The sequence below is a fragment of the Anolis sagrei genome, chromosome Y, assembly GCF_037176765.1.
Source record: "Anolis sagrei isolate rAnoSag1 chromosome Y, rAnoSag1.mat, whole genome shotgun sequence".
Taxonomy (NCBI): Eukaryota; Metazoa; Chordata; class Lepidosauria; order Squamata; family Dactyloidae; genus Anolis; species Anolis sagrei.
In genome coordinates this window covers 33,990,853-34,018,576 of record NC_090035.1, presented here as the reverse complement: position 1 = coordinate 34,018,576, position 27,724 = coordinate 33,990,853, and the positions used below count along the sequence as shown (strand labels likewise).

The window sequence follows — 27,724 nt, the reverse complement described above, 5'->3', positions numbered from 1 at the left end:
AGGAATCTCTCTTTCCCCACTTCCTGTTGGTGTTACTGGAATCTGGAGTCTGTCTAAGGGCCCTTCCAGACAGCCCTATAACCCAGAATATCAAGGCTTTGAACTGGATTATCTGAGTCCACACTCAGTGCCCTTTCAGACAGCCATATATTCCAGAATACCAAGGCTGTAAACACCATAATATCTGCTTTGAACTCAGTTATCTGAGTCCACACTTAGGGCCCTTCCGCACAGTCCTATATCCCAGGATGTTACGGCAGAAAGCCCCACAATATCTGCTTTGAACTGGGCTATCTGGGGCGCTTTCCACACAGCTAAGTACCTTGGGAAGTCAGACTTGGCCATGGTGATCCATGCTCTCGTTACATCCAGGATAGACTACTGCAACATGCTCTACGTGGGGTTGCCTTTGAAGACGCTTCGGAAGCTTCAAATAATCCTACAGGATGCACACAATTCCCATGTTACGCCAACTCCACTGGCTGCCCGTTTGCTTCCGGACATGATTCAAAGTGCTGGCTTTGGCCTATAAAGCCCTAAATGGCCCCAGCCCAGTTTACCTGTCTGAACACATCTCCATTTACGAACCACTACAAAAATTAAGATCTTATGGGGAGGCCCTGCTCTCGGTCCCACCACCATCACAGGCGAGTTTGGCGGGACGAGAGACAGGGCCTTCTCAGTGATTGCCCCCCTGGTTATGGAACTCCCTTCCTGGCAATATTAGATCAGCCCCCTCCCTCCTGTCCTTCAGAAGGATGGTGAAGACCTGGCTGTGGGGCCAAGCTTTTGGGGCAGTGCAATGAGGCAAAATGATGTCCTAAGATGGGCTTTAAGCAATTTTTAATGTGAATATAAGTGATTTTAATGTTTGTATATATTTATGGTTTTCTGTCCTGGCATTGAATGTTTGCCATATATATGTTGTGGTCCACCCTGAGTCCCCTGCATGGTGAGAAGGGCGAAATATAAATGTTTTAAATAAATAAATAAAATCCCACATTTTCTACTTTGAACTGGAATATATGGCAGTGTGGGCTCAGGTATCCCAGTTCAAAGCAGATATTGTGGGATTTTCTGCCTTGATATTCTGGGATATAGGGCTGTGTGGAAGGGCCCTGAAAGTCCTGAAATTCATGAGCTCTAGGGAAACGATGGCTATTATTAGACCCCCTGTGCTGTTGCACGCTGGACCTGTGCATAAGACTGTAGACAGGACATAAATTCTGTCCTGGTGGCTGTGGGCTCCTGGCCCTGAATGGCTCAGCCTGCCTGCGTGGCACGATGTCGCAGTCCACATGCACCAGCTTGCTGTCTTGGAAATCAACATGGGCTGGCAGAAGAAGCGTGTTTGGTGGTGTTGGCAAACGGTTGACGTTTTCTTGAGACAGCTCTCCTTGCAGCACCTTCGCCAGGATGTTAGCATGGACCCTTTTCTGTGGTGCCTCCTGTTGGATGCGCGACAACTTCAACTTTGTCTCTAACTCAGCTTGCGACAACTTCTGCTTTGTCTCTAACTCTATTTGAGCCCGCTCAAAGTCCAGGCCTAGATCTGCAGCTGCTGCCTCAGCTTTGGCCTCAAGTATTTTTTTCTTGCAGTTCAAGTTACCTTGCTTCCCTGGCGTACAAGGTAGTCATAGATGAAGAGCTGCTTTTGGAGACAGACGATCCAGATGATGAATCACGTCTGCTGCTATACTTCCTGCTGGCGTGGCTGTGCTTGCTATGGGCAGACGTGCTTGCCTGACTGTTCTTTGCACTTGAAGCCTTTGGGGAATGCTTAAGGAGCTCAGGGATCACACTACCAGCGGGCGAAGCTTGACCTTCTTTGTCTTTTCTGGGGGAGGGACCAAAATTGGCTGCATGAAACAAATGAGCATAGCTAGATTCCCTAAGCTTAACACTGTTCAAAAACTGAATTGCCCTAAAATCTGCATCTTGGCTGTTTATTTTACTAAGCAACTGAGCAATGGCATCAACTAAACCTCTCCACTTATTAATCAAAGCTTTAAGGTCTGCTTTGATGTCTTGTGACATCCCCAGAACTCTGTAGCTGGCTATCCAGGCCAATAATAGAAAGCCAGATGCTTTCAGCCTTATCTGTGAGCTGAACTTCCTCCTCCAAAAATGAATCTAATGCCTTTTGCGTGGGGTGCAAAGAACTGTGGAATCTTAGGTCATAAGGTCTGCTCTCAGATTTTGGTGAACTTGAGGTATGAGCCATGGCAGCAAATTGCCCAAACAGTACAGCAATGCAGGTAAACTGACAAGTAAAGCAATCAGTATATCAATAACCAACAATCAATAGAGCACACAATATGTAAATGCAATCATAAGCACAAAGAGCAGGTGATATAGCAATGTAGTATAAAAAGCAGTCAGTGTATCAATGCAAATATTACAGATAGGACAAGCAATATAACAATGCAATTTCAATAGGATGCAGCAAACAGCATATAAAAGCAATTACAACAACAAATAGAGCAAGCGAATATCAAGGCAGTTATTAGCACACTCAAAACTTATCACTTTAAGGCAGAGAATAAGACATAGCAGACACAATAAATCAAATGCAGGTTAAACTCTTGTTGTAAGGCTGCAAAAAGCCAAAAGGAACTGCAAACACTCCTTTCCAGAAATCTGAAAGGCCAAGCAGACACAAGGCTTGCTTCTGCTGCTTGTGCAAACTATAGCAATGCTGTGCAGGACCCCAGTAAAAGGGCGGGAAGAATCTTGCTTCTGGTTGGAGACTTACAAAGTAGCAATTGCAGGACTTCCAAAAAGGCGGGAAGAATTGTTGCAAACTTGCAGGCCTGCTGTGCAAAGACTGGAGGAAGATTGTAGCAAACTTTGCAGACTTGCTGTGCAAAGATTGGCTGAGGATTGTAGCAAACTTGCAAAACTAGCTGAGTAGATCTTCAAAAAGGCAGGAACTTGTAGCAAACTTTGCAGACTTTCAGGGTCCTCTGCAAGGAAGGTGGAACTTGAAGCAAAGAAGGAGGCTGCCAGCCCCTCCCTTCTGGTCACATGGGGTGTCTTCCAAAATGGCCGAAAATGAAGGAACACGCACAGATGGGCTCCTCTCCAAGATGGCCAAAACCCCCCCAGACACGAACAGATGGATACTGGTAATGAAGACTTGAAATGGCTTGTACAGGTTCCCTTAAATACTGTTCTGTAGCTCTAAAAGACCTTTTCTCTACTCCGGGTGGCAGAAGCTACCAGCTCTCGTCTTCTACTGTGCTGTCGCATGCTGGGCCTGTGCATAAGACTGTAAACAGGACATAAATTCTGTGTGCCCAATAGGATGCCAGGGCTGCCTCTGATTAAAGGCCTTTGGATTTCCTTAAAACACAGTCTCTAGAATGCTTAAAGGTTCAACAAAGTTCTTTATTAATGAAAACAAACAGGTACTTTAAGGTTTTCTTAACAGTCTATTGGCTCTTTCAATCTTGTCCACAGGGAACAGGCACTATCTTCATGACTGGTATTTTAACTAATGGGGAAATCCTTAACTTCTAATCTGGGCAGTCTTTCTTTGCCTCTGTTGGCGTGGAGCCCCTACACCCGGTAGCAACTGCTTCTGGCTTCCGCGAGAGACCCTTACCAAGCAGATCTTTGTAGACTTGCAGAGGAAAAAGGAGTTCAGGTTTCAGTGATGGCTGGCTGAAGTCCCTCAGCAAAGGAGCTGTAAGGCTGTATAATCCTCGGCCAAGCTACGGGACCTTTCTCCCCGGCCAAGCTGTAGAAGATGAAGGTTTCTACAGGATCTCTTGATATTATGTCCTGCACGAAAGGCTTCTCTGTGTGGACTGACCCAAAATGGCTCCTATTCCCTCCAAAACTCAAAAAGGGGCGGGACCAGGGAACCTAATGATAATTGACAGGTGGCTTGCCCTATGATTGCAGCCAAAAGAAGCCACCTATCTGCAGAGCCCCTAAAACTCAGGACTACAACAAACATTCAATGCAAAGCAAACAAAATTGGAGCTCCTGGTACAGCTGTACCTGCACACATACCCTCTCCCATATGAACATCTCTAAAAATGGGGTGCCTTTTAGGAATCAGATGATGGGACCAGAGTGCTAATATTATAATGTAATACAATATAATATTTGGAAAAGTTTCAATTAGCAATAATTGCGCCTCGGATTAACCTCATTGACTACAATACTGCCACTGCACAAAGCTTACAATATAATATTTATTTATTGACAACATTTCTACCCCGCTCTTCTCAACCCCCAAGGAGGCACTCAGAGCTCATACTACTACTAATAATATATTATAATTATATATTTTATATTACGTGTAATATTACTAATAATATTACCGTATAATAGTATAGTACAATATAGTAATATATAATAATAATATTGTGCTATGTTAATAATATAATACATAGTATATACATATAATATTGATAATATAATGCAATACAATATAATACTACTACTAATAATATATTATTATATATTTTATATTACATATAATATTACTATTAATATTACAGTATAATAATATGGTACGATATAGTAATATATAATATTAATATTGTGCTATGCTAATAATATAATATATTGTATTTACATATTACTATTAAGCTGCTCTGAGTCCCCTTCTGGGTGAGAAGGGCGGCATATAAATGTAGTAAATAAATAAATAATAAATTTCCCTCCCCACTTCCTGTTGGTGTTACTAGAATTAGTGTCTGTCTAAGGGCCCTTCCACACAGCCCTGTATCCCAGAATATCAAGGCAGAAAATCCCACAATATCTGCTTTGAACTGGGTTATCAGGGACCCCCTTCCACACAGCTAAGTAAAATCCCACATTTTCTGCTTTGAACTGGAAAATATGGCAACGTGGACTCAGATAACCCAGTTCAAAGCAGATATTGTAGGATTTTGTGCCTTGATGTTCTGGATTATATAGCTGTGTGGAAGTGCCCTTACAATCCATGGCGTTTTAAAATGAAAGCAAGATTTGGGTTGTCATGAGCTTTCCAGGCTGTATGGCCATGTTCCAGGAGCATTCTCTCCTGACATTTTCGCGCATCTATGGCAAGTGTTCTCGGAGGTTGTGAGGTCTTTTGGAAACTAGGAAAATGGGATTTATATATCTGTGGAATGTCCAGGGTGGGAGAAAGAACTCTTGTCTGTTAGAGCTAGGTGTGAATGTTGCAATTGGCCACCTTGGTTAGCATTGAATGGCCTAGCAGTTTCAAGGTTGGCTTCTTTTTTTTTTTTTTAAATAATCTTTATTGATTTTAGTTAAAAACAAAACAGAGGTATTCAGTATCAGGTCGGGTAGGTATAGGGAGGGAGGGGCAAGGAATAGAAATAGGGAAGGGTAATAGTTTAGAGGGGATAGAGTGAGAAAGATGCTATTGGAGTTTGTTTGCAATAGAAAATGTGACAGGTGTAGAAAGGAAATTAGGAGGGTCACTGTGAGGGAAAAAGGGGTGTGTGATAGGTGTGAGTCTGGCGTTGACTTCCCGGTATCTTCTGGAGGTTTTCCCTCTTCCTTCGCTTCTTCTTCTTCTAGACTCCTCCTTTTTCTTCTTTCTTCTGCTCTCCCCCTTTGTTTTCCTTGTCCTTTTTTTCATGTGAGTATTTTCATATTTTTTTCTTCTGTCAAGTATGTTGTAACTTGTTTCCAGTCAATTTCTATTGATGGAGTGCCCTTTTTTTTTGAAAGAATGTAAGTTAGCTTGTCCATATTTCTTATATCCAGGATCTTTGTTAGCCACTCTTCTTCTCCCGGAGGTTCCTTTTCCTTCCAATGTTTTGCATATATTACTCTGGCCGCAGTTGTTAAGAGAAATAGGATTTTGTCCTTGTTCTTCTCCATTTTTATTTCGTGTATCCCAAGTAGGAATGTTTCTGGCTTTAGGGGTATATTCATCTTTAAAAATTTTTGTAATGATTTTTGTATACTTTTCCAATATGTTATTGCTTTTGGGCATGTCCACCATAAATGGTAGTATGTCCCTTCATGGTTCCTGCATTTCCAACATTTTGTGTTTGTACTTTTGTTAAATTTCCCAATCTTGTGCGGTGTTATATACCACCTATAAGCTATCTTGAACCAATTTTCTTTGAGTTCCATCGCTTTCGTATATTTTAATTTCTTATTCCATACTTCTTCCCATTGTTCTTTCCTTATCTCTTTACCAAGGTTTTCTTTCCACTTTTTCATGTATGTTTCCTCCTTGTCTCCATCTCCTTCTACTTCTAGTAGTTTCTTGTATATCTTCGAGATTAGCTTGTTTTCGGATTGCATAATCTTGTCCCAGAAATTTGTGCCTTCTTCAAATCCTTTTTCTTTGTCTATCTTAAAGTGTTCTTTAATTTGCTCATACTGGTACCATGATATTCTATTGTTGATGTTTTTTAATTCTTGTTGGGTTTTGATCTTAAATTCTCCATCTTCCTTTTTTATTATATCTTTATATTTAGGCCACTCATTCCATCCTAATACTCTTCTTTGGGAAGCCTCGAGTGGTGACAGCCATAACGGGGTTTTTTTGTATAGTTTATCTTTGTATTTATTCCAAAAGAGAGTTAAAAAAGGTTGGCTTCTTACTGCCCAGGGGAATCCTTTGTTGGCCCTGATTGTTTCTTGCCTGGAATTCCCCTGTTTTTGAGTGTTTTCCCCAGCCATTAAGTCCAGTTTTAGGATTGGTGCTCATCTCCATTTCTAAGTCAAAGATCCGGTATTGTCCGTAGACGCCTCCAAGGTCATATAGTCGGCATGACTGTATGGAGCGCTGTTGCCTTCCTGCTGAAGTGGTACCTATTGATCTCACATTTGCACATTTTAGAAGTGCTAGGTTGACAGAAACTGGGCCTAATAGCAGGAGCTCACCCGGTTCCCCGGATTTGAACCAATGACCTTTCGCTCAGCAAGTTCAGCAGCTCAGCAGTTTAACCCACTGCACCACTGAGGGTTCCTATTTCCTTTTTTATTTACTGTTATGATTTTAGAGGGTTTTTTAAAGGGTTTGGTGGGCAGTGTCCTTTGGTTTTGGAGTGGTAGTTTACCTGCCTCCTTGGAGACCAGAGCGGCCGGAGCAGAGGGTTCCAGCGATGGTTGGAGCGGCGCCAGGTGGGCGTGGCCAGAGAACACCAGCGTTCCTTGGCCACGTCCACCCGGCACCGCTCCGCCCATCATGGGAACCCTCTGCTCCGGCCCTTATGCTCGTGTGGGGGGGAGAAGCCTTTTGTAGTTTACCTGCCTCCTTGGAGACCAGAGCGGCCGGAGCAGAGGGTTCCTGCGAAGGCCGGAGTGCCGCCGGGTGGGCGTGGCCAGCGCCGCCGGGTGGACGTGGCCAGGGAACGCTGGTGTTCTCTGGCCACGCCCACCTGGCGCCGCTCCAACCATCGCTGGAACCCTCTGCTCCGGCCGCTCTGGTCTCCAAGGAGGCAGGTAAACTATCACTCCAAAACCAAAGGACACTGCCCACCAAACCCTTTAAAAAACCCTCTAAAATCATAACAGTAAATAAAAAAGGAAATAGGAACCCTCAGTGGTGCAGTGGGTTAAACTACAATTCCCAAATGTCAAGGTCTATTTCCCCCAAACTCCATCTGTGTTCATATTTGGGCATATGGAATATTCATGCCAAGTTTGGTCCAGATGCATCATTATTTGAGTCCACAACTCCCAAACTCAAGGTCAATGCCCACCAAACCCTTCTAGTGTTTTCTGTTGGTCATGGGAGTCCTGTATGCCACGTTTGGTTCAATTCCATCATTGGTGGAGTTCAGAATTATCTTTGATTGTAGGTGAACTATCAATGCCAGTAACTACAACTCCCAGATGACAAAATCAATTTTTTTGAGTGATGGTCACTCCTTGGGTTAGTAGGTGTCTTGTGGCCAAATTTGGCAGCAATTTGTCCAGTGGTATTTGGGTTATATTAATCCCACAAACAAACATTACATTTTTAATGATTTATGTTAGAATTGTTTTTTAATTGCCCTATACTTGTCTCGTGATGTTTTGTAGCGATGTTGTTCACGGCTTTGAGTCGCCTGAGGGCTGAGAAAAGCGGTATATAAATAAAGTAAGTAAATAAATAAATAATAAGAACAATGACTGTTATTCTGACTGAGGCAAGGAAAAGGCTTGGCTTGGCTGGGATGTCAGCCCAGTTAGTCTCTGTACATGGAATTGGGGCAGAAGAGGGGGAGGCTCCCTCTTGTAGTTTGCCTCCGCTGACAGCATGTCTTTGGCCGGCCCTGGCTCAGTCCACGCATGACAGCCATTGTGGGTGCAGGTTGAATGCTGTATTGATAAGGGAACGGCTCTCTGGTTCTCAATGCCTGTGCCGTCACTTGTTTTGTGCGGAAACATTGATTCTATTATGCGGTAAACATTTGCCTTGCTAGATTTTACCAATCAGATTTCTAGAGGCTTTCCCCCCTTATGATCTCATGCCTTTTGTTATGAAATTTCAGCTTTCTGTGTAGTGCAGAAGGATTGTAACTATTTTCTCTACCATTCCTTTTATCTTCCTTGCCAGTTTCTTTAGGCATCAGAGTGTTTTGTTCCAGGTACATACCTGAAGTGCCATAAACGTTCCACAGTATGCCTATAGTATAGTCTTCCAAATGTACTGCTTTTCATATATGTTCGACTCAGGGATAAATTACGAATGCTGGGATTCTAAGCCAGGCCTGTACAACCTGTGGCCGTCCATTTGTTGGGGATTCCTTGAAGCCCTAGCCAGCTTGTCCAATGGTTAGGAATTCTGGGAACTGAAGTCCAAAACAACTAGAGGGCCACAAGTTGTACAGGCTTGCTCTAAAAACAAGCACTTCCAAGAAATAGGTGTTATTCTATATGTGTTATTACCAAAAGATATATCTTATTTTAACAAATTACAAAAATATTTGATTGTACTATATAACCCCCTTCTCCATATATTTGATATCCACGGTTTCACTTAACTATGCTCCAAAAATTCTCCTTCCGCCAAAAGTGTTTTTAGACCTATCTCGGTCCTCCATTGTGATTCTGGGGTATGTTTCTGTAATCAAAATAGTTCACTAGGTTGTTGTAGGTTTTTCGGGCTGTGTGGCCATGTTCTAGAAGCATTCTCTCTTGACGTTTCGCCTGCATCTGTGGCAAGCATCCTCAGAGGCAACCTCTGAGGATGCTTGCCGCAGATGCAGGCGAAACATCAGGAGAAAATCCTTCTAGAACATGGCCACATAGCCCAAAAAACCTACAACAACCCAATGATTCCAGCCATGAAAGCCTTCGACGATACATTAAAATAATTCACTACTTTCCCTGGTTTCAGGAATCCATGGTGGGATCAAGCCACCCTGCTCAGAGATGGGGTGGCTTTCTCCTCCTCCTCCTCCTCTTAATAATAATAATAATAATAATAATAATAATAATAATAATTTATTTACTTTTATCTTGCCTTTTTCACCCACAAATGAGACTCAAAAGTGTTGAAAAAATTAGAAAAAAACAACAACCAAAACTCCATAATACAGACAATCAACATCCATCCAACCTGACATATAAACAACAATGAACACAGTGCGTAAACCACAAATTACATAAATATAAATAAGCATAAAATAGCCATATATATCATAATAGCTAAAATCCCTGTGTCTCGGGCCACTGAGGTTGTCTTAAAACTTTAAAATATTAGATTAAATGTCTCATAGCTCCAAGTCTTTGACCAATTGAGCTTTGTCTGACTGAGATAAGCTGCCATTGTGTGTTATTGGGAAAGGCCTGCTTCCATGAAAAGGTTTTCACCTGGGAGTGAAAGGTGAATAACAAGGGGACCTAATGTAACTCTTTGGGGAGGAAGTTCCAAATCTGCGGGGTGAGCACCAGAAAGGCCCTCTCGTTCCTACCAACTGTACTTGTGACTGTGGTGGGACCGAGAGGAGGTTCTCTCCTGATGATCTCAGGGCTCAGGTGGGCTGATAGGAGAACAGGCAGTCTCTCAAGTAGGCTTGTACTGTACATGCTCTAACTGTAGTTGGACTGTAATTCCATTTGGCCATGCAGCATGGAGATGAGGGGTGTTACAGTCCCAGTGTATCTGGGAGGCAGCAGACCAGGTGATGCTACAGCTTTGGAGTTATTTGTTCCGAGGAAAAGATGTACAAATACACCTTGCTTTGTCCATTTTGATTGTCTTTTTGAGTATTTGACATCATTTTCAAGGTACTGAGAGTTTACATTGTATTTGATATCATTTTCAAGGTACTCTAGTTTACATTGTTTCAGAGATTCTAAGTAATGTTTCAATACTTATTTATGCAATGCTTTTGACACAAAATAAATATATAAATACAAAAAAATAGAATCTGGTGTTTTTCCTGCTTCTTGGCAGGGGGTTGGACTGGATGGCCCATGAGGTCTCTTCCAACTCTATGATTCTACGAGGCTTGAATGAAAAGTAATGCCTCCACCTTTGTAACTCCTCAACAGATGGCAGTAGTGGTATGCGGCAGGTACTGGCTTGTTCAGTAGATTCTCCTCTACAGTTCCATTTTGGCAGGAAGCCTTAGCATTGAATGATTGTGTTGTTAAAGTGCGAGGTATGGAACCCTGCGGTCAGTACAACTTAAGCACCGTGCAATCATTGAATTCTTCAATTTTAAGCACAATCGGCATTTCACAAGAATGTGTGGGTCACATTATTGCTTTGTTTGGCTATTGGAAGATCTGTGCACAATGGGTACCCAGGATGCTGACGCCTGAAATGAAAGTGCACAGACTTGAAATTTTGGAGACTGGATCTCACCACCGTACAGCATCCTCCATATAGTCCAGATTTAGCACTGTCTGACTTCCATCTGTTCCTGATAATGAAAAAAGATCTGCAGGAACATTATTATGATTCTGATGAAGATGTTGAGAAAACTGTGAGACAATGGTTGCGGAAACAGAGTGTCGACTTCTTCCGTGACGGCTTCAGAAAACTTGTTCATCGTTGGCAGAAATGTATCCAATTGCCTGTTGATTATGTGGAGAAGTGAATAGTGGTCGTTAAAGAGCACATTAAGGATTATTTCTGTGTTTGATTTATTAAAATATTCCCATCCAAACCCCAGTAACGAAGGTTACTTTTCATTCCACCCTTGTATGATTCTACCACACCAGGCACCTCTTAATACATACTACCGGGACTTTGGCAAATGGTAACTATCCCAGATAAATTTTATGAATGTCTGAAAACTAATGGGCGCTTTCTGCACTTTTCAGGCAGACATACTTTTAATACTAGCACTCCTAATTACATGATGTTTTCCATTCACAATTTGTGTCTGTTTTCAACTATTCACGCACTCTCATATGAATATGGGCAGCCTTCAATTTTCAGGTAGTTAGTATGATACAAATATAAAATTAACTGCATACTTCTGTGTGAGAATGATGCTCTGTGTTTATCCTTAGGTCAGTGTATTCTGCCTGAGAGCCAGGCTGTCCCTGTATTACTAATCTTTAACTGGACAACTCAGCCCCTGGCTTGTCACTGTATAAGGCAAGAAGCTACTTGCAAGTTTAAGGAATGATCTCAAAAACTGCCGAGGCAACCAATTTTGGTATAAAATGCAGAACTAAACTGTGGGAATTTCCATGAAATTCATGCTCAAAGGGGAAAATCGCTGGGGAAGGAAGTTGCCAGGGGCTGAGCTTGATCTCCTAGAAACAGTAGTGTTTTTTTTTTCATGATCTGTCACTTGATTTGGGGCCATGGGAAAAAGAGAACAGAGAATAAAGAAAGGCCTCCATGTATTTGCAAGTATGGGGTTAACCGTGAAGGGAATGTGTTCTGTAGCATTTGTTAGAGTGGTAACAGACATTCTAGTTCCCAAATAAACCTGACATCAGATTTTTTTTTGTTGTGACAGGAGCGACTTGAGAAACTGCAAGTCACTTCTGGTGTGAGAGAATTGGCCATCTGCAAGAATGTTGACATCTGATTGAGAACATGAGACTTATTGGAATTTGTAAGAAATGCACACCCTAATAGTATACAGAGATGCACTAATCTTCAGCTTATATACTAAGAGATAGAATATTTAGTAAACACAATTTGCGATGGTGTGATTTGTGATTGCAAAATTGTGTCACTGATATACAACTAGAGTGCCAGTGAAGTGGTTGCATTTGGACCATAGCCATCAAATTCATTGAGGGTGCTTCCAGACAGCACAAAATCACGGGTTTTAAACAGGGGCAAAAAAATCCTGGGACTTCAGAAGAGGTCCACATAACAGACCTGTTGGTCCCTGGATTTCTGCCTCTGTTGTCTAGACTTGATACTTTGTTGCGAGACTTAGAGGCTCCCAAGATGGCTGCTGTGGGCCTTCCACCAGTTTTTTTAAAAACCCTTAAAATGGGAATATGTGGACAATCACTGCAGCAAGTTCAGTTCTTTGACCTGGCCAGAGAAACTGTGTCCTCCAGATGTTTCATGAAGTTTCTGGCACACAAAGTTTTTGCCTTCTACTCAAGTGTCATCTTCTCTTTAGGAACTGACCAATCAGGAACAAGCATCTAAAACCAAGGAACAAACCCAGATTAAAAAATCCCATGTTTTCCAATTGCAGGGAGATACAGATATGCAAAGATTGGCATATTCGGCTCAAAACCACAATATTCCTGCACATGGAAATCTCACGTTTTTTGCCTTTCGTAGCAATTGCTTCCGCATTTACAGGGAACAGCATCTGGCCACCCTCCTGTTTGCTATGGAAGTTCCTGGGATAAAGATACTGTCTGGATGGGCCCAGAGTGACCTTAGAATAATCAGCTGTATCTCTCATACTATCAGATATAGATACAGTACAACCACTGTATACCGTATTTCCTCGATTATAAGACACAGCTTTTCCCTCTATAAACATTGCCAAAAATGGGGTACATCTTAAAATTGTGGGTGCAGAAGCATGGGCCTGTTTTGCCCATAACTCCCTAATTTTGCTCTGTTGAAACAGATTTTTTTTGTTGTGTTAGGAGCGACCCGAGAAACTGCAAGTCGCTTCTGGTGTGAGAGAATTGGCCGTCTGCAAGGATGTTGCCCAGGTGATACCTGGATGATTTGATGTTTTATCATCCTTGTGGGAGGCTTCTCTCATGTCCCCGCATGAGGAGCTGGAGCTGATAGAGGGAGCTCATTCGCCTCTCCCCGGTTTCGAACCTGTGACCTGTTGGTCTTTAGTCCTGCCGGCACAGGGGTTTAACAGATATATGTGGCATATTGAGAGAAAAAGAAGCAGCAAACCATAGGGAAGGTCACGGGCCTCACTCTTGTGTGCCGTCTATGTCTGTTTCACTTGGGCAAAGATAGGCAGGTACTGGGCAAAACTGACATATGTGGCATGCCTAACTCCCAAAGATATAGTAAGGTAAATGTTTTCCCCTGACATTAAGTCTAATTGTGTCCGACTCTGGGGTGTGATGCTCATCTCTATTTCTAGGCCAAAGAGCCACCGTTGTGCGTAAACACCTCCAAGGTCATGTAGTTGGCATGACTGCATGGAGCGCCATTACCTTCCCGCTGGAGTGGTACCTATTGATCTGCTCACATTTGCATGTTTTCTAAGTGCTAGATTGGCAGAAGCTGGGGCTAACAGTGGGAGCTCACCCCACTCCCCAGATTTGAACCACCAACCTTTTGGTCAGCAAGTTCAGAAGCTCAGCAGTTTAACCTGCTGGGCCACTGGGGGCTCTTTTCTAAATATATACTTACAGGGCAGCCCTGTCCTCAGGAGGACTCATCACTGCCCATATTGGCCCTGTCTCCTGAATATTCCACTTGTTTATCCCATGGAAATGGGACTGCCTTGTATTCGCATGACAGTCCCCTCATTGGCATAGCTTGGGGAGTGATCCCTCTCCCTTAGCAAAAGTGGAGGGCCAACTGTACTTATGTTGGAAGTATACCATAGGATCACACTGGAAGATCCAGAGTGCCCCACAAACCCTTTTGAGTAGGGGAGGGATATTTTTGGAGGATCAGTAGGTAAGCAAAACTGTGGCAACTGAATTCATGGATAAGTGGGTGGTGGATCAAATTATATTTATTTTTCTTTCACACAAAACCCCTTTTTTTGCTATTTTTCCATAATGCTTAAGAGGAATTATAGGGTGAATCAATGATGATGATATATTATGAGCACATACATTAAGTATCTATTTTGTCTATTTATTTATTTATTTACTGCATTTGTTATAAAAACAGTTTACAATAAGGGAATATCATCATTAGTCTAGAGGCTAATACCCTTTTCAATCTCAGAAGATTGAATATTATTATGTCTTGGCAGAAGCAAAAATAAGACCAAGCATAGCAAAAGGCCCGGGATAGCTTTTAAAAGTTTTCACTTGGTAACTCATGGATGTGAAATGGAGCCAGGTGATGTGGTAACTCAGCTTATCCTGAGTTATCACATCAGGTGCCAGGTGCCAGGATAACTCGGCTTTCCAAAAGTTGGATGTCTTCACCAAAAGTGCCTCCTATTGTTATTACCCGTTGAATTATATAGTTGGGAAAGACTTCAGAGGTCCTAGAAGGGACAGATTGTGACTCAGGATAAGCTGAGTTATCACATCAGGTTATCCTGATGTGAAATGGCACCTGGCACCATTTCACATCCATGAGTTACCAAGTGAAAACTTTTAAAAGCTATCCTGGGCCTTTTGGCTATGTTTGGTCTTATTTTTGCTTCTGCCAACTTTTTGGGACTGTTTTCATGATTTACAGTTGCAGATTAATCTAGTATTCTACTGCCGAAAGGGACAGAGAGTTTCATCTATGCTGACAAACGTACCATCACCACTCAAGCAGGAAGCTTGGAAATGGTTGAACAGAAGCTCTCTGAAGCTTTAGGTACTCTTATGGCTTAATACAGGGAAAACCAGCTGATTCCTAATCCATCTAAAACCAGACGTGTGCTTTACATCTTAAGAACAGACAAGCATCTCGAACTCTGAGGATTACTTTTGGAAGGATCCCACTAGAGTATTACAGCTCACCAAAATACCTGGGAGTTACCCTGGACCATGCTCTGACTTATAAGGAGCACTGCTTGACTATCAAAAAGTGGGCACTAGAAATAATACCATACGAAAGCTGATTGGCACAAACTGGGGATCACATCCAGCCACACTGAAGACATCTGCCCTTGTGCTTGCTACTCTGCTGCTAAAAACACATACCCAGTGTGGAATACATCACATCACATTAAAACAGTGGATGTTGCTCATAATGAAACATGCCACATTATCATAGGATGTCTCCACCACACACCACTGGAGAATGAGAAACTCCCTCCTGAGCACACAGAAAACTGGGCAACTTGGAAGGCACGGAACAGACTGCACTCTGGCATCATGAGATGCAGAGCCAACCTTAAGAAATGGAGCTATAAAGTTGAGTCCACAACATGCGAGTGTGGAGAAGATCAAACCACAGACCACTTATTACAATGCAACCTGAGCCCTGCCACAATCACAATGGAGGACTTTCTTATAGCTACACCAGAGGCACTCTAAGTGGTCATGTGAAAGGACATTTAGCATAATGTCAAGTTTTTAACTTTGTTTGTGTTTTTAAATATATTAAAACTGTACCCTCAATTCGCTTCTGACATCTATCTATATCTATCTATCTATGTATATAATAAAAGTCAAAGTTTGTATGCGGAGGACAAAAGTGTGGCGGTGTGGCGTTGTATGTGACAGCATTCTGATTGGACAGCCTGAAAGTTCCAAGATTCTGATTGGCTGCCGCTGTGGTGCTATTTGCATATGGTCTCTGATTGGCCAGCTTTACAGGAACCCCTGGTGGAGAAAAGGGTACAGAGCAAACTTGGCACACAAAGCCCCCATGACTCACTCTACATCCTACTGCAGTTTGGAGAAGGATGAACCAATGATGATGGGACTTGAAGTACCTCTACTCACTTTCTGAGACTGCTGCGACCCTCAACAATCACTGAACAACACCAAACTTGGCACATAGACCTCTCATGACCCACTTTACACCATGGTGTGGGTTGACTGTGGATCGAGCATTGGTTATGGGACTTGCAGTATCTTCGCTCAATTCCTGAGACCACTGCAACCATCATCCAATTTCCGATAAGGACCAAACTTGGCACACCGGGTCTCCATGATGCACTCTACATCCTGGTGCGGTTTGTAGGATGATGCACCATGGACGATGGGACTTGCAGTTCCTTCACTCACTTAGTGAAACTACTGAGACCCTCATCCAATGACTGATGAAGACCAAACTTGGCACACAGAGCCCCCATGGCCAACTCAACATTCTGGTGAAGTTTGGGGGAGAACAGACTATGGATGATGGGATTTCAAGTACCTCCACTCCCTTCCCAAGACTGCTGCAACCCTCATCTAATGACCAATCAAGACCAAACTTGGCACACAGAGCCCCCATGAGCAGTGACTCTACATCCTGGTGCTGTTTGGAAGAGGACGGACAGTGGATGATGGGACTTGCAGTACCTTCACTCACTTCCTGAAACCACAGTGACACTCATCCAAATACCAATAAAGACCAAACTTGGCACAGAGAGCCCCCATGGCCAACTCAACATTCTGGTGATGTTTGAGGGAGACTATGGATGACGGGACTTGCAGTATCTTAACTCACTTTCTGAGACCGCTGTGACCCTCATCCAATGACTGAACAAGACCAAACTTAGCACACAGAGCCCCCATTATCCACTCTACATTCTGGTGCAGTTTGGAGGAGGATGGACCACAGATGATGGGACTTGCAGTACCTTCACTAACTTCCTGAGACCACTGCGAGCCATATAAATAACTGATAAAGAACAACCTTGATACACAATTCCTTTCTCAAATAACCCGGGCAGCCCCAGGTCCCCAAGCTAGTCTATATCTATATCTGTCTATCCATATAATAAAAGTCAAAGTTTGTATGCGGCAGACGTGTGGCGGTGTGAAGGACTATGTGCCAGCATTCTGATTGGCCAGCCTGAAAGTTCCAAGATTCTGATTGGCTGCCGCTGTGTTGCTATTTGCATATGGTCTCAGATTGGTCAGCTTTATAGAGGAAAGGGTTCATGACAGAAACGGAGACATGAGAGAAGGAGATTTGCACATGGTCTCTGATTGTCCAGCCTCAATTCCAAAATTCCGATATGACAAAGAGAGGAAAGGAGAATGCCAGTAGCTGCGTCAGAACATTAGCGCCGGGTCCCCAAGCTAGTCTATATCTATATCTATATATCTATCTATATCTATATATATAATAAAAGTCAAAACTTGTGTGCGGCGGATGTGTGGCGGTGTATGTGCCGGCTTTCTGATTGGCCAGCCTGAACGTTCCAAGATTCTGACTGGCTGCTGCTGTGGTGCTATTTGCATATGATCCCTGATTGGCCTGCTTCAACAGGAGCCCCTGGTGGAGAAAAGGGTTCATGACAGAAACAAGGAACATGACAGAAGGAAATTTGCATATGGTCTCTGATTGGCCAGCCTCAATTCCAAGATTCCGAGATGACAAAGAGAGGAAGGGAAAGGCCAGGGGCTCTGTCAGAAAATTACCAATACAGACCACACTTGGCACACAGTGCACACAAGACCCACTCTACATCCTACTGCAGTTTGGAGGAGGATGAACCATGGATGATGGGACTTGCAGTACCATCACTCACATTCTGAGACCGCTGTTAACCTCATCCAATGACTGATCAGGACCAAACTTGGCACATAGACCTCTCATGACCCACTTTACATCCTGGTGTGGTTTGGCTGGGGATGGACCATGGATTATGGGAGTTCCAATACCTTTGCTCAATTCTTGAGACCACTGCAACCCTAATCCAATTAGCGATAAAGACCAAACTTGGCACACTGAGTCTCCATGATGCACTCCACATCCTGGTGCAGTTTGGAGGAGGATGCACCATGGACGATGGGGCTTGCAATACCCGCACTCCCTTCCTACGACCATTACAACTGCCAACAATGATGGGTCAGGACCACAATTTACACAGAGAGCCTGCATGACCCATTCTACATCCTGGTGCGGTTTGGAATAATTTGTCAATGCATGATGGGACTTGCAGTCACTGCACTCACTTCCTGGGACCACTGAGACCCTCGCCAATCACTGATCAAGACCAAACTTGGCACAAGTCTCCATGACCCACTCTACATCTTGGTGCAGTTTGGAGGACAGACCATGGATGATGGGACTTCAAGTACCTCCACTTCCTTCCCAAGATTGCTGCAACCCTCATCCATAGACCAATCTAGACCAAACTTAGCACACAGAGCCCCCATGACCCACTCTACATCCTGCTGCAGTTTGAAGGAGGATGGACTTTGGATGATGGGACTTGCATTACCTTCACTCACTTACTGAAACCACTACCACCCTCATCCAATGGCTGATAAAGACCAAACTTAGCACACAGAGCCCCCATGACCCACTCTGCATCCTGCTGCAGTTTGAAGGAGGATGGACTTTGGATGATGGGACTTCCAGTACCTTCACTCACTTACTGAAACCACTGCCACCCTCATCCAATGACTGATAAATACCAAACTTGGCACATAGAGTCCCCATGACCCACTCTATATCCTGCTGCTGTTTGGAGGAGGGTTGACCATGGATGATGGGACTTGCAGAACCTTTACTCACATACTGAAACCACTGCGACCCTAATCCAATGACCAATAAAGACCAAACTTAGCACACAGAGCCCCCACAGACCCACTCTATATCCTGCTGCTGTTTGGAGAAGGGTGGACCATGGATGATGGCACTTCAAGTACCTTCACTCACTTCCTGAAAACAATGCAACCATCATCCAATGACCAATAAAGACCAAACTTAGCATAGAGAACCACCATTTACCCACTTTCTCTAATAACCCGGGCAGCGCCGGGTCCCCAAGCTAGTATATAATAAAAGTCAAAGTTTGTATGTGTGGGAGGACGGAGGGAGGACATAGGGCAGAAGAGTTTGTGGCAGCTTTCTGATTGGCTGCCACTGTGGTGCTATTTGCATATGGTCTCTGATTGGCCAGCTTCAACAGGAGCCCCTGGTGGAGAAAAGGGTACATGACAGAAACGGAGACATGAGAGAGGGAAATTTGCATATGGTCTCTGATTGGCCAGCCAGAAAGTTCCAAGATTCTGAGGTGACAAGAGAGGAGAGAAAAAGGCCTTAAGTGTCAGAAAATTACCAATACAGACAAAACTAACTTGCCACACACAGCCCCCATTGATCCACTCTACATCCTACTGCAGTTTGGAAGAGGATGAACCATGGGTGATGGGACTTGCAGTACCATCACTCACTTCCTGAGACCACAGCCACATTCATCCAATTACCAATAAAGACATTCTACTGCAGTTTGGAAGAGGATGGATAATGGATGATGGGACTTGCAGTCCTATCACTCACTTTCTGACACGGCTGTGAACCTCTTCCAGTGACTGATCTACACCAAACTTGGCACACAGACCTCTCATGATCCACTTTACATCCTGGTGTTGTTTGGCCGGGGATGTACCATGGATTATGGGACTTGAAGTACTTTCGCTCAATTCTTGAGACCACTGCAACCCTCATCCATTTACCGACAAAGATCAAACTCGGCACACTGAGTCTCTATGACGCACTCTACATCCTGGTGTGGTTTGGAGGAGGATGCACCATGGATGATGGGACTTGCAATACCTGCACTCCCTTCCTGAGACCATTAAAACTGCCAACAGTGATGGATCAGGATCACAATTCACACAGTCAGCCCGTATGACCCACTCTACATCCTGGTGCAGTTTGGAAGAATTTGGAGATGGAGGATGGGTCTTGCAGTAACTTCACTTACTTCCTGAGACCACTGAGACCCTCGCCAATGACTGATCAAGAGCAAACTTGGCACACAGGGCCCCCATGACCCACTCTACATCCTGGAGCACTTTCGAGGAGGACAGACTATGGATGATGGGACTTCAAGTCCCTCCACTCTCTTCCCAAGACTGTACCAACCCTCAGCTAATGACCGATCAAGTCCAAAGTTGGCATGCAGAGCCCGCATGACCCCACTCTACATCCTGGTGCTGCTTGGAGGAGGATGGACCATGAATGATGGGACTTCCAGTATCTTCACATCCTGAGACCTCTGCGAACCTCATCCAATTACTGATCAAGACCAAACTTGGCACATAGACATCTCATGACCCACTTTATGCCCTGGTGTGGTTTGGCTGGGGATGGACCATGGATTATGGGACTTGCAGTACCTTTGCTCAATTCCTGGGACCACTGCAACCCCCATCCAATTACCGATAAAGACCAAACTTGGCACACTGAGTCTCCATGACGCACTTCACATCCTGGTGCAGTTTGGAGGCGGATGCACCATGGACGATGGGACTTGCAATACATGCACTACCTTCCTGAGACCATTACAGCTGCCAACAGTGATGGATCAGTATCACAATTCACATAGAGAGCCTGTATGACCCACTCTACATCCTGGTGTGCTTTGGAAGAATTTGGAGATGGATGATGGGACTTGAAGTCACTTCACTCACTTCCTGAGACCACTAAGACCCCTGCCAATGACTGATCCAGACCAAACTTGGCACACAGAGTCCCCATGACCCACTCTACATCCTGGTGCACTTTCGAGGAGGACAGACCATGGATGATGGGACTTCAAGTACCTCCACTCCCTTCCCAAGACTGCTGCAACCCTCATCTAATGTCTGATCAAGACCAAACTTGGCACACGGAGCCACCATAACCCACTCTACATACCGATGCTGTTTGGAGGAGGGTTGACCATGGATGATGGGACTTGCAGTACCTTTACTCACTTACTGAAACCACTGCAACCCTGAACCAATGACTGATAAAGACCAAACTTGGCACACAGAGCCCCCATGACCCACTCTATATCCTGCTACTGTTTGGAGGAGGGTTGACCATGGACAATGAGACTTCAAGTACCTTCACTCACTTCCTGAAAACAATGCAACCGTCATCCAATGACCAATACAGACCAAACTTGGCATACAGAACCGCCATTACCCACTATCTATAATAATCCGGGCAACGCCGGGTCCCCAAGCTAGTATATAATAAAGAAGAGTGTTTGTATCGGACAGAGGAATTGTGGAGGGCAGTGTATGTGCCAGCGTTCTGATTGGCTGCCGCTGTGGTGCTATTTGCATATGGTCTCTGATTGGGCAGCTTCAATAGGAGCCCCTGGTGGAGAAGAGGGTTCATGGCAGGAACGGGGCATGACAGAAGGAAATTTGCATATGGTCTCTGATTGGCTAGCCTCAAATCCAACATTCCGAGATGACAAAGAGAGGAAAGGAAAGGCCAGGGGCTGGGTCAGAACACTCCCAATACAGACCGAAATAGGCACACAGAGCCCCCATGACCCACTCGACATCCTACTACAGTTTGGAGGACTATGAACCATGGATGATGGGACTTGCAGTACCACCACTCACATTCTGAGACCGCTGTTAACCTTATCCAATGACTGATCAGGACCAAACTTCGCACAGAGACCTCTCATGACCCACTTTACGTCCTGGTGTGGTTTGGCTGGGGATGGACTGTGGATTAAAGGACTTGCAGTACCATTGCTCATTCTTCAGACCACTGCAACCCTCATCCAATTACCAATAAATACCAAACTTGGCACACTGAATCTCCATGATGCACTCTACATCCAGGTGCAGTTTGAAGGAGGATGCACCATGGACGATGGGACTTGCAATACCAGCACTCCCTTCCTAAGACCATTATAACTGCCAACAATGATGGATCAGGACCACAATTTACACAGAGAGCCTGCATAACTCACTCTACATCCTGGTGCGGTTTGGAAGAATTTGACAATGGATGATGGGACTTGCAGTCACTTCACTCACTTCCTGAGACCACTGAGACCCTCGCCAATGTCTCATCAAGACAAAACTTGGCACAAGAAGCTTCAATGACGCACTCTACATGCAGTTTGGAGGACGACAGACCATGGATGATGGGACTTCAAGTACCTCCACTCCCCAAGACTGCTGCAAAACTCATCTAATGACCAATCAAGACCAAAGTTGGCACACAGAGCCCCCATGACCCACTCTACATCCTGCTGCAGTTTTGGAGAAGGGTGGACCATGGATGATGGAACTTCCAGCACCTTCACTCACATTCTGAGACCTCTGCAAACCTCATCCAATGACGGATCAACACCAAACTTGGCACATAGACCTCTCATGACCCACTTTACGTCCTGGTGTTATTTGGAAAACTTTGGAGATGGATGTTGGGACTTGCAGTACCTTTGCTCACTTCCTGAGACCACTGAGACCCTCGCCAATGACTAATCAAGACTAAACTTGGCACATGGAGCTCTAATGACCCACTCTACATCCTGGTGCAGTTTGGAGGAGGACAGACCATGGGTAATGGGACTTCAAGTACCTCCACTCCCTTCCAAAGATTGCTGCAACCCTCTTCTAATGACCAATCAAGACCACATGTGGCACACAGAGCCCCCATGATCCACTCTACATCCTACTGCAATTTGAAAGGGGATGGATTTGGATGATGGGAATTCAAGTACCTTCACTCACTTACTGACACCACCGCCACCCTCATCTAATGACTGATAAAGACGAAACTTGGCACACAGAGCCCCCATGACCCACTCTATATCCTGCTGCTGTTTGTAGGAGGGTGGCCCATGGATGATAGGTCTTCAAGTACCTTCACTCTCTTCAATGCCGGGTCCCCAAGCTAGGATATAATAAAAGTCAAAACTTGTATGCGGTGGATATGTGGCGGTGTATGTGCCGGCTTTCTGATTGGCCAGCCTGAAAGTTCCAAGATTCTGATTGGCTGCTGCTGTGGTGCTATTTGCATATGGTCCCTAATTGGCCTGCTTCAACAGGAGCCCCTGATGGAGAAAAGGGTTCATGACAGAAACGGGGACATGACAAAAGGAAATTTGCATATGGACTCTGTTTGGCCAGCCTCAATTCCAAGACTCCGAGATGACAAAGAGAGGAAAGGAAAAGGCCAGAGGGGGCTGGGTCAGAAAATTACCAATACAGACCAGATTTGGCACACAGAGCCCCCATGACCCACTCTACATCCTACTGCAGTTTGGAGGAGGATGAACCATGGGCGATGGGGCTTGCAGTACATCACTCACATTCTGAGACCGCTGTTAACCTTATCCAATGAGTGATCAGAAACAAACTTGGCACATTGACCTCTCATGACCCACTTTACATCCTGGTGTGTTTTGGCTGGGGGTGGACCATGGGTTATGGGACTTGCAGTACCTTTGCTCAATTCTTGAGACCACTGCAACCCTCAACCAATTACCGATAAAGACCAAACTTGGCACACTGAGTCTCCATGATGCATTCTACATCCTGGTGCGGTTTGAAGGAGGGTGCACCATGGACGATGGGACTTGCAATACCTGCACTCCCTTCCTGAGACCATTACAAGTGCCAACAGTGATGGATCAGAATCACAATTCGCACAGAGAGCCCGCATGACCCACTCTACATCCTGGTGCAGTTTAGAAACATTTGGAAATGGATGATGGGACTTGAAGTCACTTCACTCACTTCCTGAGACCCTTGCCAATGACTGATCAAGACCAAACTTGGCACACAGTCCCCATGACCCACTCTACATCCTGGTGCACTTTCGAGGAGACCATGGATGATGGGACTTCAAGTACCTCCACTCCCTTCCCAAGACTGCTGCAACCCTCATCTAAAGTCCGATCGAGACCAAACTTGGCACACAGAGCCCCCATAACCCACTCTACATACCGATGCTGTTTGGAGGAGGGTTGACCATGGATGATGGGACTTGCAGTACCTTTACTCATTTACTGAAACCACTGCAACCCTGAACCAATGACTGATAAAGACCAAACTTGACTCACTCTATATCCTGCTGCTGTTTGGAGGAGGGTTGACCATGTACAATGGGACTTCAAATACTTTCACTCACTTCCTTAAAAGAATGCAACCGTCATCCAATGACCAATACAGACCAAACTTGGCATACAGAACCGCCATTACCCACTTTCTCAAATAACCCGGGCAGCGCCGGGTCCCCAAGCTAGTATATAATAAAGGTGAAAGTTTGTATGCGGTGGACAAAAGTGTGGCGGTGCGACGGGAGGAGTATGTGCCAGCGTTTTGATTGGCCAGCCTGAAAGTTCCAACATTCTGATTAGCTGCCGCAGTGGTGCTATTTGCATATGGTCTTTGATTGGCCAGCTTCAATAGGAGCCCCTGGTGGAGAAAAGAGTTCATGGCAGAAACAGGGACATGAGAAGGAAATTTGCATATGGTCTCTGATTGGCCAGCCTCAATTCCAAGATTCCGAGATGACAAAGAGAGGAAAGGAAAAGGCCAGAGGGGGCTAAGTCAGACAATTACCAATACAGACCACACTAGGCACACAGAGCCCCCATGACCCACTTGACATCCTACTGCAGTTTGGAGGAGGATGAACCATGGATGATGGGACTTCCAGTGCAATTCAGGGCAGGATGGGCCACTAATGATGGGATTTGCAGTACCTTCACCCGATTCACTTCCCACAGAACATTGTAGCCCCTACAAATCACAGACCAGGCCCAAACTTGGCACACTGAGTACTCATGGCCCACTCTACATCCTGATGCAGTTCTAAGGGGGATGGGCCATGGAAGATGGGATTTGCAGTATCTTTACTCACTTACTGAAACCATTGTGACCCTCATCCAATGACCAATCAAGGACAAATTGGCACACAAATCCCCCATAACCCACGCTACATCCTGGTGCACTTTCGAGGAGGACGGACCATGGATGATGGGACTTCAAGTACCTTCACCCCCCAAAACTGCTGCAACCCTCATCTAATGACCAATCAAGGCCAAACTTGGCACACAGAGCCCCCATGACCTACTCTACATATTGCTGCAGTTTTGGAGGAGGGTTGATGGGACTTGCAGTACCTTCACGCACATTCTGAGACCTCTGCGAACCTCATCCAATGACTGATCAAGACCAAACTTGGCACATAGACCTCTCATGACCCACTTTATGTCCTGGTGTCGTTTGGAAAAATTTGGCGATGGATGATGGGACTTGAAGTACCTTCACTCACTTTCTGAAACCACTGCAACCCTCATCCAATGACTGATAAAGACCAAACTTGGCACACAGAGTCTCCATGACCCACTCTATATCCTGCTGCTGTTTGGGGGAGGGTGGACCATGGACGATGGGACTTGCAATACCTGCACTCCCTTCCTAAGACCATTACAACTGCCAACAATGATGGATCAGGACCACAATTTACACAGAGACCCAGCATGACCCACTCTACATCCTGATGCGGTTTGGAAGAATTTGACAATGGATGATGGGACTTGCAGTCACTTCACTCACTTCCTGAGACCACTGAGACCCTCGCCAATGACTAATCAAGACTAAACTTGGCACATGGAGCTTCAATGACCCACTCTACTTGCAGTTTGGAGGAGGACAGACCATGGATGATGGGACTTCAAGTACCTCCACTCCCCAAGACTGCTGCAAAACTGATCTAATGACCAATCAAGACCAAAGTTGGCACACAGAGCCCCCATGACCCACTCTACATCCTGCTGCTGTTTGTAGGAGGATGGGCCATGGATGATGGGACTTCAAGTACCTTCACTCACTTCCTGAAAATAATGCAGCCATTATCCAAAGACCCATAAAGATCAAACTTGGCATACAGAACCACCATTACCCACTTTCTCTAATAACCCAGTCCCCAAGTTAGTGATAAATAAAATCCAGTAGAATGTGGTGCTATAGTTAGAATTAAGGTTATGGTGAATCGAATGAGACAAATTTAAGTTCAGTCAGGGTTTAGAAAAGTTCATTTTTTAAATGGAAGTTTTTCCCACAGCCTGGATATTCTTAACACTATGGGAAAAGCTATGATCTGTATAAGACTTTATGCAGATTTTAAATATGTTTTACAGTATAAAGCTTGACAATCTCTTTGCAGTCCTTTTAGCCTTTGATTAATGAAGGATTCATTAATCAAAGTGACTTTTGGATTGGCAGTGGATCACACTATATACATATTTTTCTCTGTTTATATTAGAGCCCGTCTTCCAACTATGTGTACTGAAGGCAACATATCAGCACAGTTTTAAAACACTTCTGCCCCAATAATGAAATCAGTGATAAACCCATCAGGACCAGATTGTGCTCCTGCATCATTAGCAACACAAAAGCAGCAGAAGCTTGTAATGTCTTCCATTTAGATAAAATCCAGGGGAAATAAGAGGCTTTTTCTGACACCTGAAGGGTTACATCACAGGTACCAGGTGACTATCTTTATGAGGATCTATTAGAGTTGGAGCATTACTACAGAAGGAGTCATAGAAGTAGTTGCCATCTGTGTAGAATAATAATCAGAGCAAAATTCTTAGTGATCTCAACACTTTGCAAAGGAGTAGTTAGGTACAAGTTTCCCCCGACATTAAGTCTAGTCTTGTCTGACTTTGTGGGGTGGTGCTGATCTCTATTTCTAAGCTGAAGAGTCAGCATTGTCTGTAGACACCTCCAAGGACATGTGGCCAGCATGGCTGCATAGAGCACTATTCCCTTCCCGCCAGAGCAGTACCAAATGATCTACTCACATTTGCATGTTTTCGAACTGCAAGATTGGCAGAAGCTGGGGCTAACAGCAGGAGCTCACTCACACCCCAGATTCGAACCACCAACCTTTCAGTCAGGAAGTTTAGCAGCTCAACAGGTTAACCTCAGGCTGTTTAGACCTTGGTAGGTCAAAACTCGCCTTTGCATAAAATTTGGAAATTAGTAGTGAGAATATGACTAATTTTATTCCTGCAGAGGCATATGTTAGGACATTGATTGTTCCTTATTGTTCATCAGCACTTCAGTTGGGTTGAGTCATCCAGGACTGAAACTTTCAGGGAAGCCAAGGGATTGTCTCAGGGAAAAGAATCCCTTTGTTTCCTCTTTCTCCAGAAATGTGTAGAAACTGAACATGTGACATGTCGTCATGATGCTCAGAGTTTCCTCACTTACATATGTTTACAGGCAAAGAGGTAAACTGGGGAACTCTGATGCTGAAAGAAAGATATGCTACACATTTTGCTTTCCTAGTTCTCACTTGGGGAGAGAGAGGAAGTAAAGTAAAAGTAAAGGTTTCCCCTGACATCAAGTCTAGTTGTGTCCGACTCTGGGGTGTGGTGCTCATCTCAATTTCTAAGCCGAAAAGCCAGCAATGTCCATAGACACCTCCAAGGTCATGTGGCTGGCATGACTACATGGAGCACCGTTACCTTCCCTTTGGAGCGGTACCTATTGATCTACTCACATTTGCATGTTTTCAAACTGCTAGGTTGGCAGAAGCTGGGGCTGATAGCGGAAGCTCACGCCACTCCCCAGATTCGAACCTGTAACCTTTTGGTCAACAAGTTTAGCAGCTCACCGTGCTCCCTGGATTTGAACCTGCGACCTTTCGGTCAACAATCTCAGCAGCTCAGTGATTTAACCCACTGCGCCACCAGGGGCACTGGGGGGGAGGGGGAGGAAAAGCCATGGTTTGCTGCTTTGGGTTTTGGTTATCATCCCTGTTTGTGAGAAGTGCTGTATT

The 27,724-nt window shown here is 44.6% G+C and overlaps 2 protein-coding genes and 1 pseudogene across 3 annotated transcripts in view; 1 reads left to right on the top strand and 2 right to left on the bottom strand.

The window, feature by feature from the left end:
* The window catches only part of LOC137095548 (protein lin-37 homolog), a 387,598-nt gene that overhangs the window by 130,899 nt on the left and 228,975 nt on the right, over window positions 1-27,724 (bottom strand). The gene's annotated exons all lie outside the window — the stretch shown is intronic.
* The window catches only part of LOC137095375 (rho GTPase-activating protein 33-like), an 84,282-nt gene that overhangs the window by 775 nt on the left and 55,783 nt on the right, over window positions 1-27,724 (top strand).
* Window positions 4,065-4,192, bottom strand: LOC137095740 (U4 spliceosomal RNA; annotated as a pseudogene).